Source organism: Syngnathoides biaculeatus, chromosome 2, assembly GCF_019802595.1.
Source record: "Syngnathoides biaculeatus isolate LvHL_M chromosome 2, ASM1980259v1, whole genome shotgun sequence".
NCBI classification, from domain to species: domain Eukaryota; kingdom Metazoa; phylum Chordata; class Actinopteri; order Syngnathiformes; family Syngnathidae; genus Syngnathoides; species Syngnathoides biaculeatus.
The window spans coordinates 3,684,870-3,711,536 of NC_084641.1; the positions used below are offsets into that span (position 1 = coordinate 3,684,870).

The 26,667-nt window shown below is 42.6% G+C and overlaps 1 protein-coding gene across 6 annotated transcripts in view; it reads right to left on the reverse strand.

The window, feature by feature from the left end:
* The window catches only part of LOC133504627 (neural cell adhesion molecule L1.1-like), a 53,222-nt gene extending 41,130 nt beyond the window's left edge, over positions 1-12,092 (reverse strand). For 3 of the 6 annotated variants that reach the window (XM_061827118.1, XM_061827126.1, XM_061827084.1), the window contains exon 1: positions 11,665-12,091. The gene's annotated coding sequence lies outside the window, so the exon portion shown is untranslated. Of the gene's footprint in view, positions 1-7,052; positions 7,113-11,648 lie in introns of all 6 variants that reach the window. The other 3 variants (XM_061827093.1, XM_061827110.1, XM_061827102.1) reach the window with 3 other exon arrangements.
* Between the last annotated feature and the right edge of the window lie 14,575 nt (positions 12,093-26,667).

A 26,667-nucleotide genomic window follows, 5' to 3' on the forward strand; every position in this document is an offset into this window, starting at 1 on the left:
AGCATGTGGTTGTTTTGCTGCTGCCAAATCAGACCCAAGTATTGATATTTTTGCCTAGTCTGTTAATTCTAGACGTTGTACAAAGGTCCTCGAACTACTGCTTTATTACATTAGCTTCTGTAATTTATGTTTCCTGTCGTCATACAACAAGAAAAAAAATGGAGTTGATCTGACAGGAAACAAAAGAAATAATCCATAGGTTAAACAAGGAGAGGGCGTGGGTCAACTAGTATGACCCATTTTGTGTTCCGCAGAGAACATAACACCTTCAGATTTAATGCAGTGCTTATTTCTCTATGTTATATTGTATACTAAAATTGCTCTCATTGAACCGTCATCGTTTAGCTTTTATACTCATTTTGGAGGCCAGTTAACGTGGGAAGCCCCCCCGTCCACGTTACTCAGCACGACAACTGAAGCAGTGCAGAAGTCAGTCATTAGTGACACTATGTGGGTGCATAAACAAGAACAGCACCAACGAGGCTATATCAGCCTCGGCCCCACAGGGCCATGGCGGGGGTGGCGGGGGGGGGGGGGGGTGGCGTGAACATTAACAGCAGCTGGAGCACCGTAGGCGGCCCGTGCGAGCCATCCGTCAAGGTAGACGCCCCACTCGGGGCACCCTGATGTTTTCATTTTGAATTTGCGCAAACGTCATGAAGTGCCGTCGTTGTGGCAACGCATCAACGTGCATTCAAACAACAGCGTGACCCCACCACCACTACTTGGATCCCCGTTGATTTTGGCCAGAGTGGCTTCCTGTTAACAGGAACAATAACAACATGCAAATTAGTGTCACGGTTTGAAATTATAGTTTAAAGCAAAGGTTAGTAGAGATACACCAATTACTAGTCCGGGAGGCCAATAACTGATATTTCGATTGCAATTATGGTTACATTTAGAAAGAAAAAACATCCTCACTTCCTCCTTATAAACCCAACACTTCTCTGGTCACGTGCCATTCTGCCATCGTCTCAAACATGATAATTTCTCCAAGTATGGCTCGGAAGCGTCACTTTGTGCTACATATTCTGAGTTTGTCTGAGATTTTGAAAAGGTTCTTGGAAATTTAATTTTAATCCACTTCTGTCAAAGTCTGAATCGAAATTTAATCCTTAACTCTTAGCCTTTTTATTCTCTCACAACCTCCCACATCATCTCGCATCTTCTCGCATCCTTCCGCTTCCTCCCACATCCTCTCGCATCCTCTCGCATCCTGCTCAGCATCATGTAAGAAGAAGAAGAAAGAAAACACCCAGATGATAATCTCATTGTATCGATGGGGAAAAAAAAACCTAAGTGAGCTCATGCGACTGCCAGGAGCCGGGATGCCTTCCCGTCGTTCCCAATGTCGCTATGGCAACCGCCGATTCCAGCAGCAGTGAGTACTTGCCCATCCCCCACGCGGCCCCTCCTTTTTCACCCCCCCATGCTCTGTCCCGCCGCATGGCCACACCCTGTGTCGAACGCACATACAGCCTCCTTTCGGTCCGATGATGGAATAGTTTGTATTTCCTGCTGGTTGCACAGATTCTCAAATATTTTATTGGTTGGGATTTGAAATGTGGCCTCTTTTAGGATTTGAAATTGGGGTGTTAAGTTTCAAGTTAGTGTCAGAATTTATGAATAGATAAAGATCAGATAAAGATCAGGCTTTTAAATTTAAAGCCTGGTGTTAAGAATTCCACTTGAAATTTGGGTTTCAAGTCATAGTTAAATCCTGAATTAAATTAAGATTTAAAGATAGTTATGGTGTCCAAATTAGGGTCTCAAAGTCACAGTGAGGGGTTTCATTTAGGATTTTATATTCAGATTAAGGGTTTCACACACGAGTTTGGGTCTCAAGCTAAAGTGTTTAATCCGTTTCAGGGTATTAGGGTTTCAAATTAGTGTTCCACACATTAAGAATTCAAGTTTAAGTGATCGTTTCAAATTAGGGTTAAAAGTAAGAATTTTGGTTTCAAACATTAAGATTGTTTAGGATTTCAAACTAGGGTTAGCATTTCAAGTTAGGGTTTCAAGATGGAATCAAACAAGGAGTAGGGTTTCAAGCCAGGGTTTGGCATTTGAGGTTGAAGGCTTTTAAAGTTTTTAGTCTGGCTTTAGTTCAGGTTTTAATTCACAAATTTCTAGCCAAGCTTCCAAATTAGGGTTTGGAATGATCCTGACCAATCTGACCTCTTCTATGGAACATCTCAGTTGAGAATAAGAAAGAAACGGGCCGGGCCACATTTGGTCTCAAATGTCACACGAACCCAACAAACTTCACGGGAAACGTTTCACAATAACCACAAAGAAGGGAAAAACATTTCAGAGCATAACGAGCGTCTTTTTTCATGCACGCATTAATGAAAGGACGCCTGTCACAGCTCTGGCGCGCTCATCACAAAAGCACTCTTGTTATTACGCCATCCGTGTGTGCCCGGGTGTGGATGTGTGTGCGTTAAAAGCGTTCTATTAGCCCCATCTGAGTGCCGGACAGCACTGAGCGGCCGTAATAGCTGCTGGTCCCGGTTAATGGGGGGGGGGGGGGTTGCAGCGGCCGGATCGTGTCGGAAGCGAGACCGCGAAGAAGTCGACATTCCTGGCGGGCGCACACAAAGACGCCTTTCTGCACGGTAGAAACGCAGATGATGAATCAGAGAGCAAAAGGGAGGGCCTGGATGAAGATTGACGACGACATCATTTCGTTTCCTCCAGCCAGGCCTCCATCTGTCGCCCCCCCCCCCCTGCCAACCCCTCCATTCACACCCTCACACACACACTCCTTCACCACTGCAAACTCGGTGCATGCAGAGACTTCACCTTTGTATGGTGTCTTTAAAATGTCTGTAAAGTCATTTGTGTGAGTGTGAGTGTGTGTGTGTGTGTGTGTGTGTGTGTGTGTGTGTGTTTAGATATGTGTAAAAACATTGAATGAGTCCTGAAAACATGCAACAACAAAAAAAACAACAATTTACAAAGATTTGTCATATTCAATTGCTGAGATATAGCCAGAGGTGGTTTGAGACCTCTTTTCTTTTTTTCTTTTTTTTTTTTTTTTTTTTTTTGGGGGGGGGCAGTTTTAACTTGACACACACACACACACAAAGTTGCTTTCATGGACCACTATCGCCAGTTTTCGGTTTACGTTCCTGTATTGTGTCGGCATGCCAAGTTTGCACAAAGTTGCTCATTTCATTCGGCTTCAACTCCACTCATATTTACGTCATTGCTTCATGTTGATGACATCGTTCTGTAACTCAGGTGGGGGACATTAGCAAGTCATGGGTATGGTTGAACTTGTGCTTTTTCTGTACTGTGGTCGCTGGCAAATGCCGAAAGTAACTAAAATGTTACTTTTTTATGTATTTTGGAAATCAAGTAATCTGTGAAGTAACTAAATTACTTTCAAGCTCACCTAATGAGTAACTAAGTTACTTTTTCAAGGTAACTGTGACAACACTGGAACTCGTTCAGGTACTACACTGCAATACTCAACACCACAGTAGGGCTATGTAATATTGATTAGAATTGCCTGGCAACACGGTGGAGCAACTGGTTAGAGTGTTGGCCTCACAGTTCTGAGGACCCGGGTTCAATCCCGGCCTCGCCTGTGTGGGGTTTGCATGTTCTCCCGTGCCTGCGTGGGTTTTCTCCGGGCACTCCGGTTTCCACCCACATCCCAAAAACATGCACCATAAATTGGACACTCTAAATTGCCCCTAGGTGTGATTGTGAGTGCGGCTGTTCTCTGTCTCCATGTGCCCTGCGATTGGCTGGCAACCAGTTCACGGTGTACCCTGCCTCCTGCCCATTAACACCTGATATAAGCTCAAGCACTCCTGCAACCTTTGTGAGGATAAGTGGCTAAGAAAATGGATGGATGGATGGATGGATGGATAACTTGCCCTAAGATGTGATTGTGAGTGCGACTGTTGTCTCTTTCCATGTGCCCTGCGATAGGCTGGAAACCAGTTCAGGGTTTACTGTATCTCCTGCAACATGGTAGCTGGGATAGGTTCCAGCATTTCTGTGACACTTGTGAGGATAAGCAGCTCAGAAAATGGATGGAATTTAATCGGCTTCTGTTGCGGACTTGCTTGGATTTATGTTGTGGTTAGCTAATGGTAGTTGGAAATGTTTAATCAACTTCAGGTGACATTAAAGCCTGCTCTGGCAGGTTGCCATAATCATTTACCAAGTTGGCTAATAACAAATTTTAACCAAATGTGTTTCCTTTATCTTGTTTATCTCTAGTTCATCTTGCCCTTTTTTGTAATTCGTCCAAATTTGACAAACGTCTCGACTATACTCTTCTATGTGGTGTGCTGAATCTATAATACGTTTTTGAGTGTACAAGCACATGAAAGAGCTGTACACGACATTTTCACAAACTTCTCTTTGAAGCTCTGCATAAAACTCTTCACGACGTCTTTCCAAGCTTTCCACAAAACTCTTCTCAGGTTTCCTGAGCTTTTTACAGGCGCTTCCCAAGAGCCTTCATAAACTCATCACAAACTCTTCCCAAACTTTTTTGGAAGCTCTGTCCTGAAATCCTGACAAGTTCTGTTTTAAGACTCCACCCAAAGCTCTTCCCAAGCTTTACATGAGATCTTTCCACTTCCTTACAGAACACGTCCCAAATTCTTAGGAGCTAAATCAAGCCTGACTTGTTTGTCGACGTTACAGAGAGTCTCTGCCGCATGAGCGTCCTGTGATTTTATTACCGTATTTTCCGCAGTATAAGGCGCACCTAAAAGCCTTGAATTTTATCAAAAGTCGACAGTGAGCCTTATAATCCGGCGCGCCATATATATGGATCAATATTGAGCCTTTAGTGCAGCTCCATCTAATGGATGCATAACGTAACCCCAGCCTCTACTGTAGCGTCTATTCTATGCGCCTTATATTTCGGTGCGGCTTATATATGAAAAAAGTTTTAAATGGGCCATTCATTGAAGGTGCGCCTTATAATGCGGTGTGGCTTATGGTGCGGAAAATACGGTACTTATTTACTTGTAAATCAAATCATGTATAAGGCCTTTATCTTTTTTAGGGTAATGCTGTAAGATGACTTTGAAATGATACAAAAGTGTTCTGGGATCACAGTTAACGCATCTTCACCAAGACAAAAGACCGATGCAATCCCATTTGATCACATGCAGCAGGCTGTGAAGCACACTAGCGGGAAGCCTGCCAGCCTCATCCTGCCATCAATCATTTGGCGGAAGTGAGCCACGCCAAGCACATCAAGTAATCCACAGATTTCACCCGCAGCGCCAAGGCCCCGCCACAGAACCCACCCCCTGCCGCCGCCGCCCCCGTCCCCGCGATCCATCTCCAAGCCATTAAATAACTCCTCCTGACCGGTCACAAGAGTTCATCGTGGGCCTTCCTCAAAAGAAGTGTGGACCTCAAACAACGTTACCGGGGAGGCGTGGCAGGAATTTTGGAGTCAAGACACCAACGGACAAACACAGTCAACTGGTCGCGTCAAAAAAAAAAAAAAAAAAAAAAAGACAAGGATGTTGACATTGTAAACAAAGCAAATAAAAATGGAGAACATCTCTTGTCCAACAATCAATAGCCTGCACGGTGCCTAACTCCGCCCCTTTTTGATCACACCAGAAGGCCTCCGAAATGCTGAATGGCAGAGGTGAAGCCATCTGAGCAAAAATGCTTATAATATCAGGTTTCAAACTTAGTACACCAAGTACCATCTAAAAAAACAAAAATACTTAACACTCCAAGTACCACTATGATGACCAACATTAGAATACAGGAGCATAGTAGGCCCAAGCGCAGATCAAAAACCAAGCAGAAGTTTCATTCCAAAAACATTAGTTGGGATCTACTGCAACATGCACTGTTTGAACGTTACAAGTAGAAAAGAATTGTGCTATAAATATGACTCAATTAAAATACTAAAAGCATTGTACATAAAATTGAAATCGAAATTCTTCCCAAATACATGTTTGAAAAGAAGTACTTTGAAGATTTCAGGCGGATGGATTGCAGAAAAAAGTTAAATATTTTACATTTTTTAGAATTGATTTTGTATTACAAATTCAAATCTGTTCTCAGTTACCTTACCTGGATAGACAAAGGTTAAATAAAGGAAAAGTAATCATTCTTTCAACATTTATCAGCAAATGGCGCTTTTGCTCAATTTTGTGTTTATCTGTGTTCCTACATTGTTTTCCTCCATCCATCCATTTACTTAGCCACTTATCCTCACAAGGGTCGCGGGTAGTGCTGGAGCCTATCCCAGCTGTCAACGGGCAGGAGGCGGGTACACCCTGAACTGGTTGGTAGCCAATCGCAGGGCACATAGAGACAAACAACCATTTGCACTCACAATCACACCTCGGGGCAACCTTGAGTGTCCAATTAATGTTGGATGTTTTTGGGATGTGGGAGGAAACCGCAGTGCCCGGAGGAAACCCACGCGGGCACGGGGAGAACATGCAAACTCCACACAGGCGGGTCCGGGATTGAACCCGGGACCTCAGAACTGTGAGGCCAACGCTTGTTTTCCCCAAATTTGTTGTACACATGATAATCCCCAGAAAAGTCAAGTTATATTACGAGAACCAGATGAAAAATAAACAAATCCAAATACAATACTGCAATTTGTTAAAATGGATTAATTCCCACTATATTTTGTGTCACTTGCATGTGTATTGACACGGATAAAGTATTTGTCCTCAATTTAACATTCAACTATAGTGTGTGGATAAATTATGTGTTTTATAGCCAATTAGGTAACAGGGGGATTTATCATCCAATAATGTGTATTAAAAAATAAGAATCATAACAATTGAAAAATAACTGGCATTTCTTTGCCCCAACTTGAAGATGGGGTCCTTTGAGCCTCCATCTTAAAATATCCTCCCACTACAGCATGGGATTAAAAGTGGAGCAGGACAACGAGGAAGTGAGAGTGCATCCCTCATGCTTGTACCTGCTGTTCTATCATTGATGGGAGTCGTGATTGCAGGATCCACACACACAATAAAACACAATATGTACTGTAGATATATGCAATATTCAAAAGGTGCGGCTCTCACCTTTGCAGGCCTTTTCTGTGAATCCTCCTGTGAATTCTTTGCCTTGGTCAGCGTTCGATGCTGCAGCAGCACATAAAACACGCCTGTCTGAGCGCTGCGTCGCCTCCTTCCTCCTCCCTCCTCCTCCTCGCGTTCTCATTGGCTACCTCATCCAGATGACATCAGCCTCCCTCTCTCTCTCTCTCTCTCTCTCTCTCTCGATGTATTTCCCCAGGTACATCCCGCCGCTCCCCTCCTCCTCCTCCAGCCCTCCTTCACTTTCATCTTTCTCCATCCTGTCTGCGCCCTCGCTCTCTCTCCCCCCACTTTTTTTTTTTTTTTTTTTTTTTTTACAGCCGAGTGGAGGTCATAGTAGCTTCTGATTTATGATGTCATTCTACCTCCTACAAATTAACCAAATAGGTTGGAACCCTCGACAATGAGGTGAACCGTTTTAATTTTGTTTTCGGAAAAATACTCAACTAATCGGAAGAAAAAGGTATTTGTGAGTAAAATAAGTATAATATATAAATGATAACAATTCCGGACACCAGCCACATGGTAGAGACACTGGTTTACAGTGACTTTTATCTTTTGACCATTGACCATTTTGTAATTTGTAACTTTTACTGCGTTTTTTGTTTTTTGTTTTTTTGGGGGGGGGGGGACTTATTACTGCTTTCCCAGCAAATGAGTAACCCTTAAATGATTAAACCTTAAATCCTGCCAAATTATTAACCCTTGCCATATTTGGGTACTGAGAGGCTAAATGTCCCCGTTTCCGGGACCAAGCATTTAATCTGGAGCAGATTGGTCTGGATTGGACTACATTTCGAAAGGGGGTATCGATCCTGATTCTAGAAAAATTGGGATATGATTTAATAATCGAGTCTGATCAAGAATTTGGATCAAATGCTGAGCTTCTGTGTTTCAGTTTTGCAAATAACACAAAAATTAAACATCTGAAGGGTAATCGTACAAGTGGTATTTACCCTGGATGACGGCCTATGCGAAGACCTCAAACCTGAAATCCGTAATCCTGATCTTGTGATATCTGGATCAGATTGATACTATATTGAAAGTTCTTTGGAGTACCATAACAAAAAACTACAAGATCAATTTGTTCTGGGTTTGGGAAAAAGGGATTACAAAATCTGTATCATTCTGGGGTTGATTTTTCTTTTTGAATACCAGACCCAAGGGATCATACATAAGAGACAGTTAGGTTGGGTTTTGTGATGAGGTTTTGGTTCGGTGTTAATTTTAGGCTAGCCTGTTTTGTCTAAACCTGTCAGGGCACTGACTGCAACCTGTGGGATGGTAAAATGGCCCATGACGGGGAATGGCTCCATGGGGTGCTCTAGTACCCGAGGACAGCTAACACAGCATCTCTTTAAAATAAATGTGCACGATGGAAGATACAGTAGTACATGGGTCTCAAACACAGGAACACCGACCAAATGCACATCATAAAGCAATTGGCTATTTTTGACGTCTTTTTTAAATAATGAGATGGAAGCTGTGCTCAAGTTACGGTTAGTAAAGGTAAGAATACCTTAAAGCCAAAGTGACGTGCCTATAAACATTCTAAAATAGATATTGAAATGAAAAATACATATCACATTATTCATTTCAAATCAATCAAATCAAAATCAAAAGCCTTTAACATCATTATTTGCTGTGCATACAACAAAATGATGAGTACTCTCCAACAAGGTGCAATAAAATGGAATAAAAATCAAAGAATATCTTTGGTAAAAACAATAGATAAAACATCAAAAGCATAGTTATTGCTAAAAATAATTGCACAAAAGTCCCATTGCATAATATTCCATTACAGCACTGCTATATCAGTGGTTTGATGAATATCTATACAAACAACAGAAATATGAGGGTAGAGCGCGTCATCCATGCGCAAAGTTGTCTCAACTGACATCCAAGTGATAGCCATATTTCCTGCAACGTCATCAGCAGATCTCACACTGGGACATTCGCCATTGAAAACTCATAGTGGCACCTGCTATGGGAGAGGAACAACAGAGATTTTTGGATTTCTCTGGCGCTCCTTCTGACACGGAAGCTCTTTTCGAAGAAGAGAACATCTCACAACCGAGTGAAGTGACTGGGGCAATATTATCCTATCGTTTCGAGCCATATTTAGCTTATATACGGATCACTTCAAGCTAACAACAGACTCCCCGACAGTATGTAGCCTACTCAGCTGCGAGCGACGACAACGCCGCGGCCTTGACACAACGAGCCAATCACGGCTTCAGCGGCGTTGTTCATCCGTCGGCGGCAATAAACAACGCAGACGGATGAACGGTGATAAACAACGCCGCTGGTGATGGCACACTCACCCGCAAGTGATGACAACGCTGTGAAGCGGCCCGGCTTGGCGCCGGGATGAGCCGGACGTGGATCTTTTGTTACGTTCTGAGAGAAGGATTATGCCCCCCCCCACCCCCCCAACTATTATTTGTTTTAGTAGCGCTATACACACCTACCTGTCATTTGGAACCCACAAAGCTGTTGTCCTTTGCACCTGTGCAATCCATTTTTCACGATGAACCAGGTCTTTTGGAAACATATGAAGAGTAAAATCCATCCTCCCGAGTGTTCAAACTATAGCCAGCAATACAACAAGCCATCATTTTGGCTAACACGAAGGAAGAGCTACCTTCCCGCAGTTAAAATTGGTATACACACACTAGACCGCCTCAGTGCGCTCCTGCTTATAACGTCACTTCCTGCTTCTTCTCTAAAACAAATCCCTTGAGAGGAGAGAGAAGTCCCAACTAGCCATATGTGTCAAAATCATTTTTTGTGGTGAAAAAATGGATGGGTCCATTCTGGCTGGCTTTTTCTTTTTTCTTTTTAAATTTAAAAAAAAAAATACTAAAAATCATGCATTCCACTTCAGTGCAGCTTTAAGAGGAAACAGATTTTGTTTGAGCATATAATTTGAGAATTTAGCTTTATAGTCTAGGTGTAATGTCGCGCTCTTATTGTATTTCTGACCGACGGTGAGATCATTTCCCCATGTATGGGAACATGAGATAGTATAAGGTAAAGGTTATTATGAATGTGATTGTATGAACAATAGTCCTTGTCTCATCATGGAAAATGACTTCCTCATCAAAAATCATTTCATTTCTTTCTCTTCACTACCCTCCTTCCCTAAACTGGTAATTTGCGCTAGCACACAAGCCCCACCCCCCCACCCCCCTATTTAATGGCCACTGTGCGCCATGTGTTACTTGGACGCGATGTGCCAAGCAGTGCGCGCCAGCCCAAACACTCCGCACTTCCTGTTTGTCTGCATTCCAGGAAGTCAAGGACAAAGGAGAAAGGGAAGCCTGTATCGATTACACTCTCACTCTCGCTCATGCACGGAAGAATGCACCCACGCAAAGCAAGAGAGAGAGAGCAGGAGATTACGGGAAGTGAGGGGTCATCTCCTTGACTGGAATACTCAATAAAGAGAAGCACAACACAAAAACAAGATGAAAATGGAACAACACCTAATGTAAAAAAGGGATGCAACAATGAATTTTAACCAATAAATCAAATCGATCAGAGGATGAATGAAAGCCTTTGTCTGAATTGTTCATGGTGTCGAGACATTCTTGGAGAGTGATACGCTTCGGACCTGGTGTGAACACTTTTGAGAAGTCCTAACCCAGAAAGCCTGATCTATAAACGCATGCCTGGATGAGGTTGGTGTGGATTAGCGACAATGCAGATGACAAAAAATGCACCAGTATGTCCAGAATTAACAAGATATTGTGTATAAATGAGCACACTAATCCCCAGACAGCGGGAGGAAAAAGTTTGGGATTGTTAAATTTCTCGATAAATCGATCATAAAATGTCATGTAATTCTCGTCAAGATGTTTGTAGTTGAGCAATATTCCTGGGATGTCTTCTGTGCCCTTGCTTTTGTGAGGTCGTGGCTGAGCATCTCAATAGGGTTGAGGTTAAGACTTTGACTGGGCCCCTCCAGAACACATACAGGCTATTTCCTTCTTCTGGAGCCATTCTGTTGTGGGTTTACTTCTATGTTCAGGATCATTGTCCTGTTACAAGACTCCTCTTCTTTAGCTTCAACTGTTGGGCAGATGGTTTCAAGTTGTTCTGCAAAGTATCTTGGTGATGCAACCAGTAAATTCACGTGTCTATTGATGAGAACAAGCTGTTTAGGCCCTGATGTAACAAAACGCACCCATACCATGAAGCTCCCTACACCATGCCTCACAGTTGGAATACGGTTTTGGTGTTGATGTGCGTTTACAGCATGCATGGAGTGTGTGTTCCTCTCAAACAATTTGGGTTTGATTTCATCTGCTTACAGATGTCCTTTTAATGTGCAATAATGTTTTTTGAAACAGCATAAGCTTCATCCTTTGTGTAGATTAATGAATGATAGCACAATAGGATTCTCGCGAGAAGATGAGAATAAATGAGACCACAAGGTTCACCTGGTATAGTGAAATGAAAAAAATACAAGTTGAAACTTTGTTCAAGTCTGAGGGGTAAAAATATCTCATAAAACTGGCAATTCTAGATATGTTAACACTATTCAAAACTCCCTTCTTTTCACCACGTTTTGCTTACTTCCAGGCCACCGTACCTGCAGCTGTCCGAACTTCGTGAGCGCTCTCTCCCCTCTTCATACTGTGGTAAGAGAGACGAGCGGGTTGAAGACTTTCTTGCCGTCAGGTGAGCGCGAGCAATGGGCCAGCAGCTCCTGGATGGTATTCCAGTTGTGGAGGATGCGATCGGTCCTCTTCCTGCTCGTTTTCTTCTGGCTCAGGAGAAACGAGTTGTCATTGCGGTTCGGGGCAGGAAGCTCGACGACGCCACCCGCTGATGATGATCTGGCGTCCCTGCCCAGGAAAGCCAGAAGAATGAATACTTCATTTGGGAACAGCAGATTCACCAATTCGCAATTTGTTTTACTTAAATTTCTTTTTCCACTGCGTTTTCAATTTTTTTAAAAAATCCCATTTCTCTTTGTTCTTTCTTTTTTTTTCTGATGGAACCAACACTGATAACCCTGATGGGTGGTTTAAGCCTACTGATTTAAAAAAAAATTTTTTTTAAATGCAATTACAAATGAAGTAAATTGTTTTCGCTGTACCTACTCTGGATTAACGGGGGCGGGGGGGGGGGGGTCATGCTTTTGATGTGCTTCTTCCTACCTTTCATTCTTCAGGTACTCCAGGGGGCTCTGCATCATGAACTCTCGTCTTCGTCTGTATTCTTCGGCCCTCAGCAGCTTCTGCTTCCTCTCCTCTTTACTCCAATAGCGGCCCTGGCGGGTTCATACATAGAGTATTACAAAGTACGTACAATTGTAAGGCAAATCTGCTAAACACCAGTGCACCATGCTGTCTTAAGCAGGTGTATAACAATACAGTGAGATCATGGGTGAACTGTGTTGAGTAAATTGTATTATGCTGGTGCACTAATAGTGTACCATAAATAAAAAAAATAAAAAGGTCCTTGATTTTTTTTTAATAGTAGTAAGAAAATACTAAATCGAAAAAACAACTCAATAACTGTGAAAAACCTCCAATGTGTTGTAAATCAGACCATCAACTTAAAATGGAATAAGTCATATATGAATTCTATATTTGTTTATGTTCCAGAAAAAAAACGCAGTAATCTGCAATATAGTGAATAATTCTGATATTTTTAATTCAATGTTTAATCTTCATACTGTATATGGGCAATTTGTAAAAATCGATCAGAAAGAAGTGCAGGTATTATATTTGTCCACTTGAGGACGCCACGCACACGACACAAACACGCTTGTTTGGCAGCTCGAACAGCAGGAAGAGCAGCCATTGCAAACATAACGTGAATTGATGGATGACATAGCTTAACCATTCGCACCACTCCTCATACTCCTTCTGGTCTTGGAAAGGCAGTGAGCAAAAAGGATTATGGGTACCCAGAAATCATTTAGGTGATGTTTTTCACTCCATTGCTGGAGCTGTAGAAATGAAATGTAAAAAACGGCTGCATCAGAGATGTTCTGGTGCTTAACAGCACTACAGTGACCTTCAAAAAACGTCCAGTGCATTGAATCCGCAATTGTGAATAAACCGTGATATGACGAGGGATTACTGTAACACAAAAAAAAAAAAACTGTAAACCAAGGTACCACTGTAATGCCCCTGTCAGAGAGGGTACCAGCACTCTTCCTGTTATTGTCGGAGCACTTGGATGGATGAAAATGCATCGCCGGTGGAGTTAAGGGTTAAGCATGACCTGTTTCATCTTTGTCTTTGAGTTTAAAAAGAAATGTGAGAAAAAAAAAACCCTTGACATTTTTTGTTCACTCTTGAGTTAACTCTAAGGAATATAAACCCAAGTCTCTGGAGTGCAGAACATGGTATTTTTGGTATTGTAGCATTTTATTTGTCCAGCTGTTCGCCTTTGGCAATGGATTTGGAACCATGAAGAACACTAATTCCTTGTGGCTCATGAAAGCGACTCATTTATGATGAGTACAATACATCAACAATGTCATCCTGAACAAGCAGACAGGTGCGGAGCTTTGGAGAGAATGCAAAAATTGAAAAAAAGATTTTCAAACTTTTTAAAATATTTATATACAATAACTGTGCTGTCCAGGCTTTTTTAAGTCACAAAATCAACCAACAAAACGTTACTTTTGTAGTGTAAAAAGTGCTTCAATGTAACAGACAGTGGGCTATATCAGACAATTTGTCCATTCTATCGATCTTCCGCTGTATTTATTATTCATGTACACTTGCCACCTACCTTTAATTCCATCATGCATTCTGATGTGGCAACTGGCGATGAGTTTGTGTGAGTCTTCTTGCTCACAGGGGGTGCTGCTCATCCTCCCGGGGCTGGTCAGCCCAATGCTCCTTGTGCATGCCCCTCTGTCCTCGGCCAGCACCCAGTCCAGCGGCTCCAGCAGCCCGTCGGAGGGCAGCATCACGCAGCTGTGGTAACGCTCCAATGCTTTCACTCCGCTTTGACGCCGCTGGGCCAGGAAGGGGCTGGACTCTACACTTCGTCCTCTCGGCCCAACGCCAACATGCCAAATATTCATTGATTGTGTACCCGCTTTAAGATGAAGATTTGGCTTAAGATTCAGATCTCATCTTAATGTTGGAACTAGCATTCAGATTCAAAATGACTTTAGGTTTCTGACTTGAATTGAACGCAACTAGCTTCAAGGTGGGATCTCGCTTCAAGGTTCACACCTACAGTACCTTCAAGTTTAGACCCACCTTCAAGGTTTAGAACTTACTTTAAAGTTAGACATTGCTTAAGAGAGACCATGGTTTGAGGTTAAGAAGTGGTGTTTAGGTTCTTACCTGGCTTTAAGTTCAGACCTTGGCTTCAAGGTTCAGACCTGACTTTAAGGTTATACTCATTCAAGGTGAGAAGTGGCTTTAAGATCGAGACCTTGATTCCAAGTTCAGACCTAGGTTCAATATACTCAACTAGCTTCAAAGTTCAAAGTTGATATTAACTTAACTATGACTACTACTCATAGTAGTACTTCCAATAAAATTACTGATAATCATACTACTGCTATATATTCATAGCAATACTCCTATCACTGTAAGAAACTACTACTACTGCATCTGCTGCTACTATTACAACATAAATATTAGTATCTATTATACTATCTGTCCATGCATATTCCGTGCCGCTTCTCTGCACTAGGGTTTTGGAGCCCTTTCCAGCTATCTTCAGGGAGAGGCAGTGTAGACCCTGAACTGGTCGCTAGACATTCATAGGAGACATCAAAACAAATGACCATTCACACTCACATTCACACCTACGGGCAATTCAGAAACAATCTGCCATACATGTTTTCTGTGATATGGGAAGAAACTAGAGTGCCCGGAGAAAACCTACGGAGGCACAGGAACACACACAGGCGGGGCCAGGATTTGACCCCGCAACTTCAGAATTGTGAGGCAGATGTTCTAACCAGTTGCTCCACCATGCAGCCATAAATATTGACTATTGTGATTGTGGTTATGATTATGATGATGTATTTTACTTGCCCCCAGCACAACTGGTTAGAGCGTTAGCCTCACAGCTCTGAGGATCGTAAACCTTTTGCATGGGCTTTGTGACCCCCTCATCACTTCCTCTGTCCTCTCCTTGTACTTCAACTACAAATATTACTACTACTATTTTGATGACTATTATAAATTTGGCATGGCGGGAGGCGCAACTGGTCGCCAGGGGCAAAGTAGAACAGTGTTGGTAAACTGGCACAGCCCTGCAGATCAGAGAATGGACAGGTTGTGTCTCGATAGAATTCACAAAAATCACATTAGGGATCCATCTTCCGCCAAGAGTTAGACATGGTCTGAGCAGTTGTAAATGTAGACCGACTTTCTGACAGCAAATTGCCATTCCACTGGGCATATCTCCAAGAACATGTTGCTCCGCTGCTCCTAAATACTCAGTTTGGCACAGACTGGTCTGCCAGCAAGACTTGCACAAAAATCCCAATGTGGCGGAATTTTTATCCCACCGAAGAACCACTGTCTTCAAGAATAGAGTCGTAGGAGTCAAGTCAAAGGGAGCACAAGCTAGTTTTTCTTTTGCAAACTTTGTTGAGCTGACCTCGGACTGTATCCCAGGCAGAACTTGCAGGTGCTTCCGGACGTGTTGGTGGCGCTGCTTGGGCCGCCCAGCAAGTCGAGCTCCAAAGACTGGTCGTGGCGCGTGCTGTGATTTGTGCAGCCCAGTCCGCTGTCCAAATCTCGGCTGACGAACAGTATTGGCGTCTAGTAGAGAAGTGGGAGAAGGGGCGCAGGGGGCTCCCCTCCGTTTCTTTCATCATCGTCATCTTCCTCAGCGTCATCCAGTTCTACTCATCTTCCTTCTCCTCCATGACAGAGGTGCAAATCAGACGAGAGGTGTTTGGTGGTGACCCTTAACTGCCAAGAATGTGTTAAAGGTGGCACATTTAAAAGGTGATTTTTTTTTTTATTCCACGTTTGTTTTTGACCAACTTATTCAACATCGCCTACAACATTGTCTCTAAAGTTCTACTACTAGTTTAGAAATCACTAAGTGGTTCAGGTCCTCAATACATTTAAAATAACCAATATTAATATTACAATTGCACAAACCAGTGCAATCTGTAGGCCGGTCCCAAGCCCGGATAAATGCAGAGGGTTGCGTCAGGAAGGGCATCCGGCGTAAAAACTGTGCCAAACAAATATGAGCGTTCATCTAAAGAATCCCATACCGGATCGGTCATGGCCCGGGTTAACAACGCCCGCCCCCAGCACTGCTAACCTGCAGGGCGTCGGTGGAAATTCAGCTACTGTGGGTCGAAGACAAAGAAGAGGAGGAAACCGGATCCAGCGTCAGAAGAAAAAGAGGAATGCACAGAGCCTACAACTGAGTGTAGGGACTTTGAATGTTGGGACTATGATAGGAAAAGCTCAGGAGTTGGTTGACATGATGATTAGGAGAAAGGTTGATATTCTGTGCATCCAAGAGAGCAGGTGGAAAGGTAGTAAGGCTAGAAGTTTGGGAGCAGGGTTTAAATTATTCTACCACGGAGTAGATGGGAAGAGAAATGGAGTAGGGGTTATTTTAAAGGAAGAGTTGTCTAAGAATATCTTGGAGGTGAAAAGAGTATCAGATTGAGTGATGAGACTAAAATTTAAATTTGAGGGTGTTATGTATAATGTGGTTAGCGGTTATGCCCCACAGGTAGGATGTGACCTAGAGTTGAAAGAGAAATTGTGGAAGGAACTAGATGAAGTAATTCTGAGCATCCCAGACAGCGAGAGAGTTGTAATTGGTGCAGATTGTAATGGACATATTGGTAAAGGAAATAGCGGCAATGAAGTGATGGGTAAGTACGGCATCCAGGTAAGGAACTTTGAGGGACAGATGGTGGTGGACTTTGCAAAAAGGATGGAGATGGCTGTAGTGAACACTTATTTCCAGAAGAGGGAGGAACATATAGTGACCTACAAGAGCGGAGGTAGAACCACGCAGGTAGATTATATTTTGTGCAGACGATGTAATCTGAAGGAGGTTACTGACTGTAAAGTAGTGGTAGGAGAGAGTATAGCTCGACAGCATAGGATGGTAGTATGTAGGATGATTCTGGTGGTGGGTAGGAAGATTAAGAAGACAAAGGTAGAGCAGAGAACCATGTGGTGGAAGCTGAGAAAGGAAGAATGTTGTGCGGCCTTCCGGAAAGAGGTGAGACAGGCTCTCGATGGACAACCGAAGCTCCCGGAAGACTGGACGACGACAGCCAAGGTGATCAGAGAGACAGGCAGGAGAGTACTTGGTGTGTCATCTGGTAGGAAAGGGGAGAAGGAGACTTGGTGGTGGAACCCCATAATACAGGGAGTCATACAAGGAAAGAGATTAGCGAAGAAGAAGTGGGATACTGAGAGGACTGAGGAGAGGCGAAAGGAGTACATCGAGATGCGACGTAGGGCAAAGGTAGAGGTGGCAAAGGCTAAACAAGAGGCATATGAAGACATGTACACCAGGTTGGACACGAAAGAAGGAGAAAAGGATCTCTACAGGTTGGCCAGACAGAGGGATAGAGATGGGAAGGATGTGCAGAAGGTTAGGGTGATTAAGGATAGAGATGGAAATGTGTTGACTGGTGCTGGTAGTGTGCTAAATAGATGGAAAGAATACTTTGAGAAGTTGATGAATGAAGAAAATGAGAGAGAAGGAAGAGTTGAAGAGGCAAGAGTGAAGGACCAGGAAGTGGAAATGATTACTAAGGGGGAAGTCAGAAAGGCACTACAAAGGATGAAAAATGGAAAGGCAGTTGGTCCTGATGACATACCGGTAGAGGTATGGAAGCAATTTGGAGAGATGGCTGTGGAGTTTTTGACCAACTTATTCAACAGAATACTAGCGGGCGAAAAGATGCCTGAAGAATGGAGGAAAAGTGTTCTAGTTCCCATTTTTAAGAACAAAGGGGATGTTCAGAGCTGTGGGAACTATAGAGGAATAAAGTTGATGAGCCACACAATGAAGTTATGGGAAAGAGTAGTGGAGGCTAGACTCAGGACAGAAGTAAGTATCTGCGAGCAACAGTATGGTTTCATGCCTAGAAAGAGTACCACAGATGCATTATTTGCCTTGAGGATGCTCGTGGAAAAGTACAGAGAAGGTCAGAAGGAGCTACATTGTGTCTTTGTGGATCTAGAGAAAGCCTATGACAGAGTACCAAGAGAGGAACTGTGGTACTGCATGCGTAAGTCTGGTGTGGCAGAGAAGTATGTTAAAATAGTACAGGACATGTATGATGGCAGCAGAACAATGGTGAGGAGTGCCTTAGGTGTGACAGAGGAATTTAAGGTGGAGGTGGGACTGCATCAGGGATCAGCTCTGAGCCCCTTCCTGTTTGCAGTGGTAATGGATAGGCTGACAGATGAGGTTAGACTGGAATCCCCTTGGACCATGATGTTCGCAGATGATATTGTGATATGCAGTGAAAGCAGGGAGCATACAGAGGAACAATTAGAAAGATGGAGACATGCACTGGAAAGGAGAGGAATGAAGATTAGCCAAAGTAAAACAGAATATATGTGCGTGAATGAGAAAAGTGGAGGGGGAAGAGTGAGGCTACAGGGAGAAGAGATAGCGAGGGTGGACGACTTCAAATACTTGGGGTCAACAATACAGAGCAATGGAGAGTGTGGTCAGGAAGTGAAGAAACGGGTCCAAGCAGGTTGGAATAGCTGGCGGAAGGTGTCTGCTGTGTTATGTGACAGAAGAGTGTCTGCTCGGATGAAGGGCAAAGTTTACAAAACAGTGGTGAGGCCGGCCATGATGTACGGATTAGAGACGGTGGCACTGAAGAAACAACAGGAAGCTGAACTGGAGGTGGCAGAAATGAAGATGTTGAGGTTCTCGCTCGGAGTGACCAGGTTGGATAGGATTAGAAATGAGCTCATTAGAGGGACAGCCAAAGCTGGATGTTTTGGAGACAAGATTCGAGAGAGCAGACTTCGATGGTTTGGACATGTTCAGAGGCGAGAGAGTGAGTATATTGGTAGAAGGATGCTGAGGATGGAGCTCCCAGGCAAAAGGGCGAGAGGAAGACCAAAGAGAAGGTTTATGGATGTGGTGAGGGAAGACATGAGGGCAGTTGGGGTTCGAGAGGAAGATGCAGGAGATAGGCTAAGATGGCAAAAGATGACACGCTGTGGCGACCCCTAACGGGACAAGCCGAAAGGAAAAGAAGAAGAAGACAATTACAGTACAAATGTTCTTAATTGCTGTTGAACCTTTCCAGCCCTCAAACACAACACTTTTAATTGTTTATTTAACTGTGTTAATTTTTAGTTTCACCTTTGTTTAAACAGATAAAAGCCACTGAGTTCAGGATCTCTTTCACAAGAGCAACCTTGCCAACAACTATGAGGAAGTGACAAAATAAACACAGTGACAATTAATTTGTAATAATGGGTTCCAAATATCACAACGAGTAACACAATTAATAATTGCGCCGTCTGCATGAAGATGATCAAGTGGTTTTGACAAGTTACCGCAGAGATTGTTTCAATAAATTGAGAATTTTATTGGTCCCGACATTGAACCTTGAGGTGCTGCCTTGTTAATGAAATGTACAAAAAGGAAGATGGAGTTTCTGTCAACTGAACACATTTTCTGGTGGAGGGGTATTTGATCTGTTTTTCTTGACTTTGTTTTGATTGTATGTGTTATTGGTTTTACGTCATGCTTTTCTCTTTGTCTCTTGTCAATGTTGTTTCGTCTCGCTCGTTAGGTGTTCGTTCCAACCTGTTCCTGTCAGCTCTGTCCCTTGTGTCAACCAATCAGCTCCCTCCAGCCGCACATTCAGGCATGTGATTTGACTGAATGAAAAAAGACTGAAAAATAGCCGGGGGTCTGGGGGCTGCACGCGTGATCAAAGGCTGATCATCAATTTTAACGTGCAAGTTTTATAAACTGTATTATGAATGAAATATATCTAGTACATCTATAAATAAATGTACACAATATGATCGTTCATTATTTAGGTGCATACCTTTACCCCCAAAAATTACAAATTCAAATTCAACTAAGTAAACTACTAGAAATGAAACTAAATTTAATTCAGATTTGCATCATGGCATGCAAGCGTGCTTTCTTAACGTGTATATCGTATCCATTCAAAAACATTTTATTTATTGTTTTTGTAAATGATTGAAACACATGAACTTGACAATTATTACCATGTTTCGTTATCAGTAAATAATACAGACATTTTTACAATTTCTTCTGAACTCTCACCTCGTTATTGACGACCCTGTCTGCAACTGGGGTTGGGTGTTTCGGTGGATCTTGCCTCTCAATATCGCGAGTAGTGGACGTAAACAAGGGATGAAGTCCAGAAGGTTTGTTGGACTTGGGTTGACATCCGAATGTACAAGCAAAAGAAAACTTAATTTTCCTTGCTTCCAGTTGTTTGATGTGTTTTTGTCACTTTGCGTGAACTTCCAATGGCTTGAAATCTCGCTTAACAGAGTGGTAACTTCCTTCTTTCCAACTGTATCGACGATTTCTCATTCCATCCGATCCCATCGGAACTTATTTTTGACATATATATCAATTTCTTTCACTTGTGAGGCGTCTTCCCTCTCAAACACCGCCATTGTGTTCACTTGCAAATGGCCCTGTAAAATGCCTCGTATACAACAAGCATTTTCAACAGACGTGTCTCAAATTTTGACCCTCGCTTGCAAAAGTCGGATCGGAAAATGAACGAGTGTGGAATCTGGCATGGGTTATGGTCGGAATATTGCAGATAAACTGATTTTTTTTCAAATCAATCAATCAATTTAAAAAGACGGAATTCTGCCAATAAATGGAAAAATCACATCTGTGCATTTCTTGTCCGGGTGTGCCTCATTGTCTCATCAGCTTGCTTGTATTTAGTTATGTTCTTTCATTTGATATTGGTGAATTGTCATCAGACGTTACGTTTCCTGAGTCCAGCCATGGTTTTTTTAAATTGATCTATTCATTCATTCGTTCATTCATTCATTCATTCATCCATCCATTGATTTATTTATTTATTTTTGTGATGAGTGTTTTGTTTCCGTGGGTTTATTTGTTTGTGAGAATTTACATTTTTGGACTGCTCATTTGATATTTCCTTCGTGATCCTTGTTTGCCTTTGTTGTTTTTGTAATTCAAGGACTTTTTTGGTACTCCAGCCTTGCCTGCCTGCTTTTCTGAACTTAGGTCCTTCACCCTTTTCTCTCCACACCTACACCATGAAAATCTGACTCCGACAAAAATAGTTTATATGCAATTGCTTTTATGCATGTTGGATTTAAATTGAACGTGAGTTTTTGTGTGGATGTTGTTCATGTCCATGTATTTCTCTTCCATCATACCCTGACCTTGTGCAAAGTGGGAACCTGTTGAGGCCACAAATAAAGTGAAAATCTTTGAGGGTGGACTGTATAGCTAAACACATAATGACCCGTGATTTTACAAGTTCAAGTGATCAACTTTTTTTATATATATACAATAATGTAGAATCATGTAAAACGCTGTACTTGGTCACTGAAGGGTTTTTGTTTGGTAAAGAGAATACGATGATGATAATTGTAAATGAAATATTAACTATTATTTGCAATGACTATGTAGGTAACTGAACACAAGCACTACTTGCTTAAGAATTGGGACCTTAGTGCAGTCATAGCAGCTATACATGCCAGGCAGGCTATCCTGATTGATAGAGGGATGCTCTGAAGGATGTACGATTAAACTGAGCATGTGCTTGCATTGGACATACAACTGGTACAGACATACAGCACCATTGTACTGTGGCATGTGGCTTGAAGACATGATCAATATTTTCCCTAAAACACACCTTCTCCCGCATCATGCTGTTTACTGCCTTAATAATACATCTTCGCGCTCGGCTCTGCATACTTGTGTGTGTGTGTGTGTGTGTGTGTGTGTGTGCACGCACGACCAAGAATGATTGAGTAGCTGTCATGTTGTTCCTCTGCTGTCAGCAAATGTGGCCATGCTGTACTTCACACCATCCATTATCATAAAAGCATGAGTATGTCACACTTTATGGCATTGAGGTGTCACGTTTTAGCTTAACGTGCATGCAGTATGAGACACACAAAGTAGGAGGCTATATCTATGAGTGCTGTCTCATATGTGCAGTCTGTGTTGAAAGCTAATGTGGTATTGTGTTTGCAAGTCACCTCCATGTCAGGCCGAGCCAGCAATAAGGAAAAGTTACGGCGGTTCTCTCTGCTCAAGATGGCGACGGGGTCTTGTTTGCTGCCGATGTCTACTCCATTGATATGCACGCCCAACATCACAAGTGTAGTTGCCACCATCACAGGTGTAGTTGTCACCAGCCACACATTGGTTTATATTGCACTGTATGTGCGAGATGAGAGATGTGAGGGACCCAAAGTATTCGGTCCCCCTCCTTGATGCGTCCGTTCTTGGCCGCAATGCTGTTTGGCTTCACCTTGAACACATGACAAAAGAAAATCAACAAGCACATGAACTCCAGAGCATTCCCAATGTAGAACAGTGAAGACGGGTTTATCTCTCCAACATAAATGCCCAACTGGTCCTCAGCATAATAATTGAATGCAGTGTTTTCACCACGTGGGTGTCATATGTATTTCAAGATAGACGTTCCATTTACTAAGATTGAGAATGGCTTCATAGGAACAATAGCTAATGTCAGTGAGTTCATCTATAGCTTATTGTTAGCCTTATCGTACAGATCAGCACCTTCCTTATTCACGAAAAATAAGGAATTGATCATCGGCATTCAGTAGATATCTAATCTTTAAAAATATTTTTCTTTTCCCATCACTGATTCTCTTTGGTGAATCTCTCATACAAATATCTGAGGTATCCTAGCCTGGCTCATAAATAGCCATCTTTTTGATCATTCTAGTTTGTAGAATTAGAGACATTAACTTCAGATATTATCATTATGGAGATCTACAATAAAAATCATTGAAAAGCTTTCCCTCCGTTATTTTGATATATAATTTGCTTTGGTATGTTATAAGGATTTTTTGCTCTCTCTAAGGCTTTTTTTTTGGTAGTTTATACAGGTTGGCGCTCTGAAAAATTTGACAGGTATGCATCCGTCATGTAACCGATTGTCAGGCCCAGCTTCTCCTGACTGGACTTGTAGAGTGACTTCCAATGATGATGACGTATGATGTATGCAGACTGTCTGATCTAATGTGTGAACTTGGAAAGATGAGGTGTGGTCCAAGGTGAAACTAATGCTGCTTTTGCATTACAAGTTCTAGAACCGCCTGGCCCTGCTCTGCCTCAGTCTCGCCTCTGTTGCTTTTCCATTACAACAGGCAGGAATTAGATGGGAGGGTTTGGGGCGGGAACACTTTTTTTTGTTTTGTTTTCAGTGAATGAAACTTACCCTAAGAAGCACAAACATCCACTGCCCAATGAATTGGCAGGGTTGTCATGACACTTAAAGAAATTCCTACATCTTTCAGCCAAACAGATAACAGTGACATTTCAGCCCTAATTGGTCTCTGTTTTAGGTTAAAGTCAGAGGAAGTTCTGAGGAACGGTGCCATTGATACCCCTCAACCTTGACATAGTGTAATGAAAAGCAATCACAAAGGGTGGAAGTTCGCTGGTTTGGGGTAGAACCAGTGCAATGGAAAAAAGGCTTAAGACACTTAACCTGGGAAGAGAGAAAATCACGGAATTTTCTTTGCCAGGATGAACCAGGATTGACAGGTGGAATTCATGGGCATCAAAATATTGTCAATGGAAAGGTGATGAAGAGAGCCCCAAGTACACAGCCCTGGGGCACTCCTATGGTGACCAAGGATAGCTGTGAAGTGAATCATTTTAGATGAATGAACCAAGTCAGCCAGAAAGGTAGGATTTCAACTATTTGAAGGAGATGTTGGAGATGCCAAAGGAGTGAAGTCCGTGAAGGGGTATGTTGTGGGATTTGGTGTGAGAAGAGGCAGCATTATTAGCTCAAGATCCCTCACCTCGTATTCCAGCTCATCTGGACACCCCACGTTGTCCAGGTAGTTATCGTCATTGTCGAATAAGCATTTGATTGGGGAGGGAGGGGGTGGCACTAAATATGAAATGGTGGGACCACAACTTTATAATCATGATCATCAAAGAAAAGCACAGGTCATTGACCAGCTACGCTCCCTTCAGATGGGGCGTAGGAGGGAGTGGGCGGCGTCCACTGGAAGCTGACGTTGCTCTGGGAGCCATTGTCCACATATCCAGGAAGAAGACCAACTATGGTGGAGGAGGAGACGGAGATGCTGCTGGTCCCGTTAGTTCTGCTCACCATCACGCCTGACAGGAAATCATGGGCAGTTTTTAAAAGTCGGAGAAAAAAAGGCTTCAAGTTTCAAGACAGTCCTTGAAGTTTAGTCTCCACTAAATAGCAATTCCAGTAAGAAAACTTTGCTCGGTTGAAACATACAGTATATCTACACATTACCCACTCTGCACTCAGTATCTGTACTTTCACATTATGCATTATGGGATCTCTTGTCTGAGGCGTAGTAAAAAAAAAAAAAAATGTGGCTTCAGTTTTCAAGTGTATAAAAGGATAGTCAACATACAAATTTACAAATAATGCTCAGCTTGATGGGAATGAAGATCCCTGTAAGTTTATGTTGAGAAGCATTTTACCGTTGTGTCTATGTGTCTTGTGTTTCAAACCGCGTCGCTGCAAAGGGTCCTGGGACTTTGACGGTCTGTCCAGCGGGAGGTGAGAACACCTCCCTCGTTTCACCTGACAATGAGACACAAATTGTACAATGTTAAACCTCTTGCTTTTAGTCAGACTTTTTGTCTTTTTAATGATTGAAGAAAGAGGAAGGAAGAATGATGGAAGCAAGAAATAAAAAGATGACGTGAGGAACAAAATAAAAGAAAAGAGAATCTCATTAGATCCTTGATGTGAAAAAAACAAATAATGGTTGAGCCACTATCAAAATCCTTTTCCTGATCATCAAACCCTTTTCCTCTTTTGAGAGCAAAGGTCATTGTCAATCTTGCCCAGCTGATTCAGTCCTGCCTCATCTTCTATTAACAGACCTCTTATGGGAGTTCTTTGGGCTCTCTGGTTCCCCTTTACTCTGCAGGTTCTACAGTAACGTCTGCTTGGATGTGTTGGAAGGAATTTTGTCCTAGGAACAAAGGAAAGTTGTTTCAATTTGTTCTTGTTGTGTATTTTTCCACAGCCATTGAATTCCCATGTTTCTGTGCAAGCATTTGTTTGAAAAGCTATAGATTTTTTTTGACTGTCGGTGTTGTGCACTACCATGTTTATGAGCCATTAAAATAAAACCGACTTGACTTTTTGAGTTTGAAGTTTGCAGACTGTGTTCTTTGCGGATGTGAGTTTTGAATATCTTTTGTTTTATTGAAAACAAAAGTTGTCCTTATTTCTGTTAGTAGGTCCTCATCACTGTCTTCACTACTTTCCGATGATGCTTCTTCAGAAACAGAACGAACACAAGATCCACTGGTACTTCAGGTAGGATGATTCAAGGGATGGGGGTGGGGGTGGTGAAACCAGATCAGCTATCGAAAGACTAGCCACAGCCCCAGGGTTGTCCTTACCTTCTCGTTTCGATGTCACCTGATTGGCCCTTTTGCTAATGAGGTCAGACGGGCCACAGACGAATGGGCGGCAACAAGACATTGCATCTCCGGGAGGATACCAAGAAGGAAAATGGAGAATGAAGTATAAATTTACAGTGGACCTAGAGAATACCTCCAGATGATTGTAAATATAATGAAGAATTGGATTGGAGTGTCTTGTTTGCTTGTTATTTTTAAACCCAAAAATCTTTTGAATAAGCAGGGATGGATGCCAATAATGCCTTTTTCAATGTACCGACTCTACCCCCAACCAGGCCCGCGTGGTCGCTTCTTCATTAGACTTTTTCGTGGCTATCAGTGGCACACTTATTCAGAGCCTCCTCCAACTTGGTTCGAGAACACAGGCCGAGGATGGCTGTGACGAATCTGTCATCTGATTGCTGACAGATGTAGGCATTTCCTTACGTGCATTGATTTGTCACATTCACAATCATGGCACATAAGGGCTGGTGCGCAGCGAGCGATGCTGTCGAACCACAGTGAACTGCCGCGTGGACTGTTTGTGATTTGGTATTTTCATGAGTGGCCAATCAATCTGCCACTTGTTTTTCAACATTTGAGTCGATGTTTTAATGTTGCCACAGATAAGATTTTCCTCACAGGGAAAACTAATTTTCAGGTTGAGTGAGCTACGCCACCGCATCGCTTCAATATTGAATACTTAACCATATTCATAAAGTATAATGTACCTGTGGATGAAAAAGCAAAGCTTATAAACAGAACGCACGTGAACATGCATACTCATCGTGAACAGATTTGGTTCTGCGGTCGACTAAGAAGGTGAGGGAATTATGTAAGTAAATATGTACCAGCATTTTTTTCATTCTTTCTTTCGGCTTGTCCCTTTCGGGGTCGCCACAGCGTGTCATCTCAGATGAACGCACATATGTTTGGCACAATTTTTACACCGGATGCCCTTCCTGACGCAACCCTTCTCAGGGAGTGG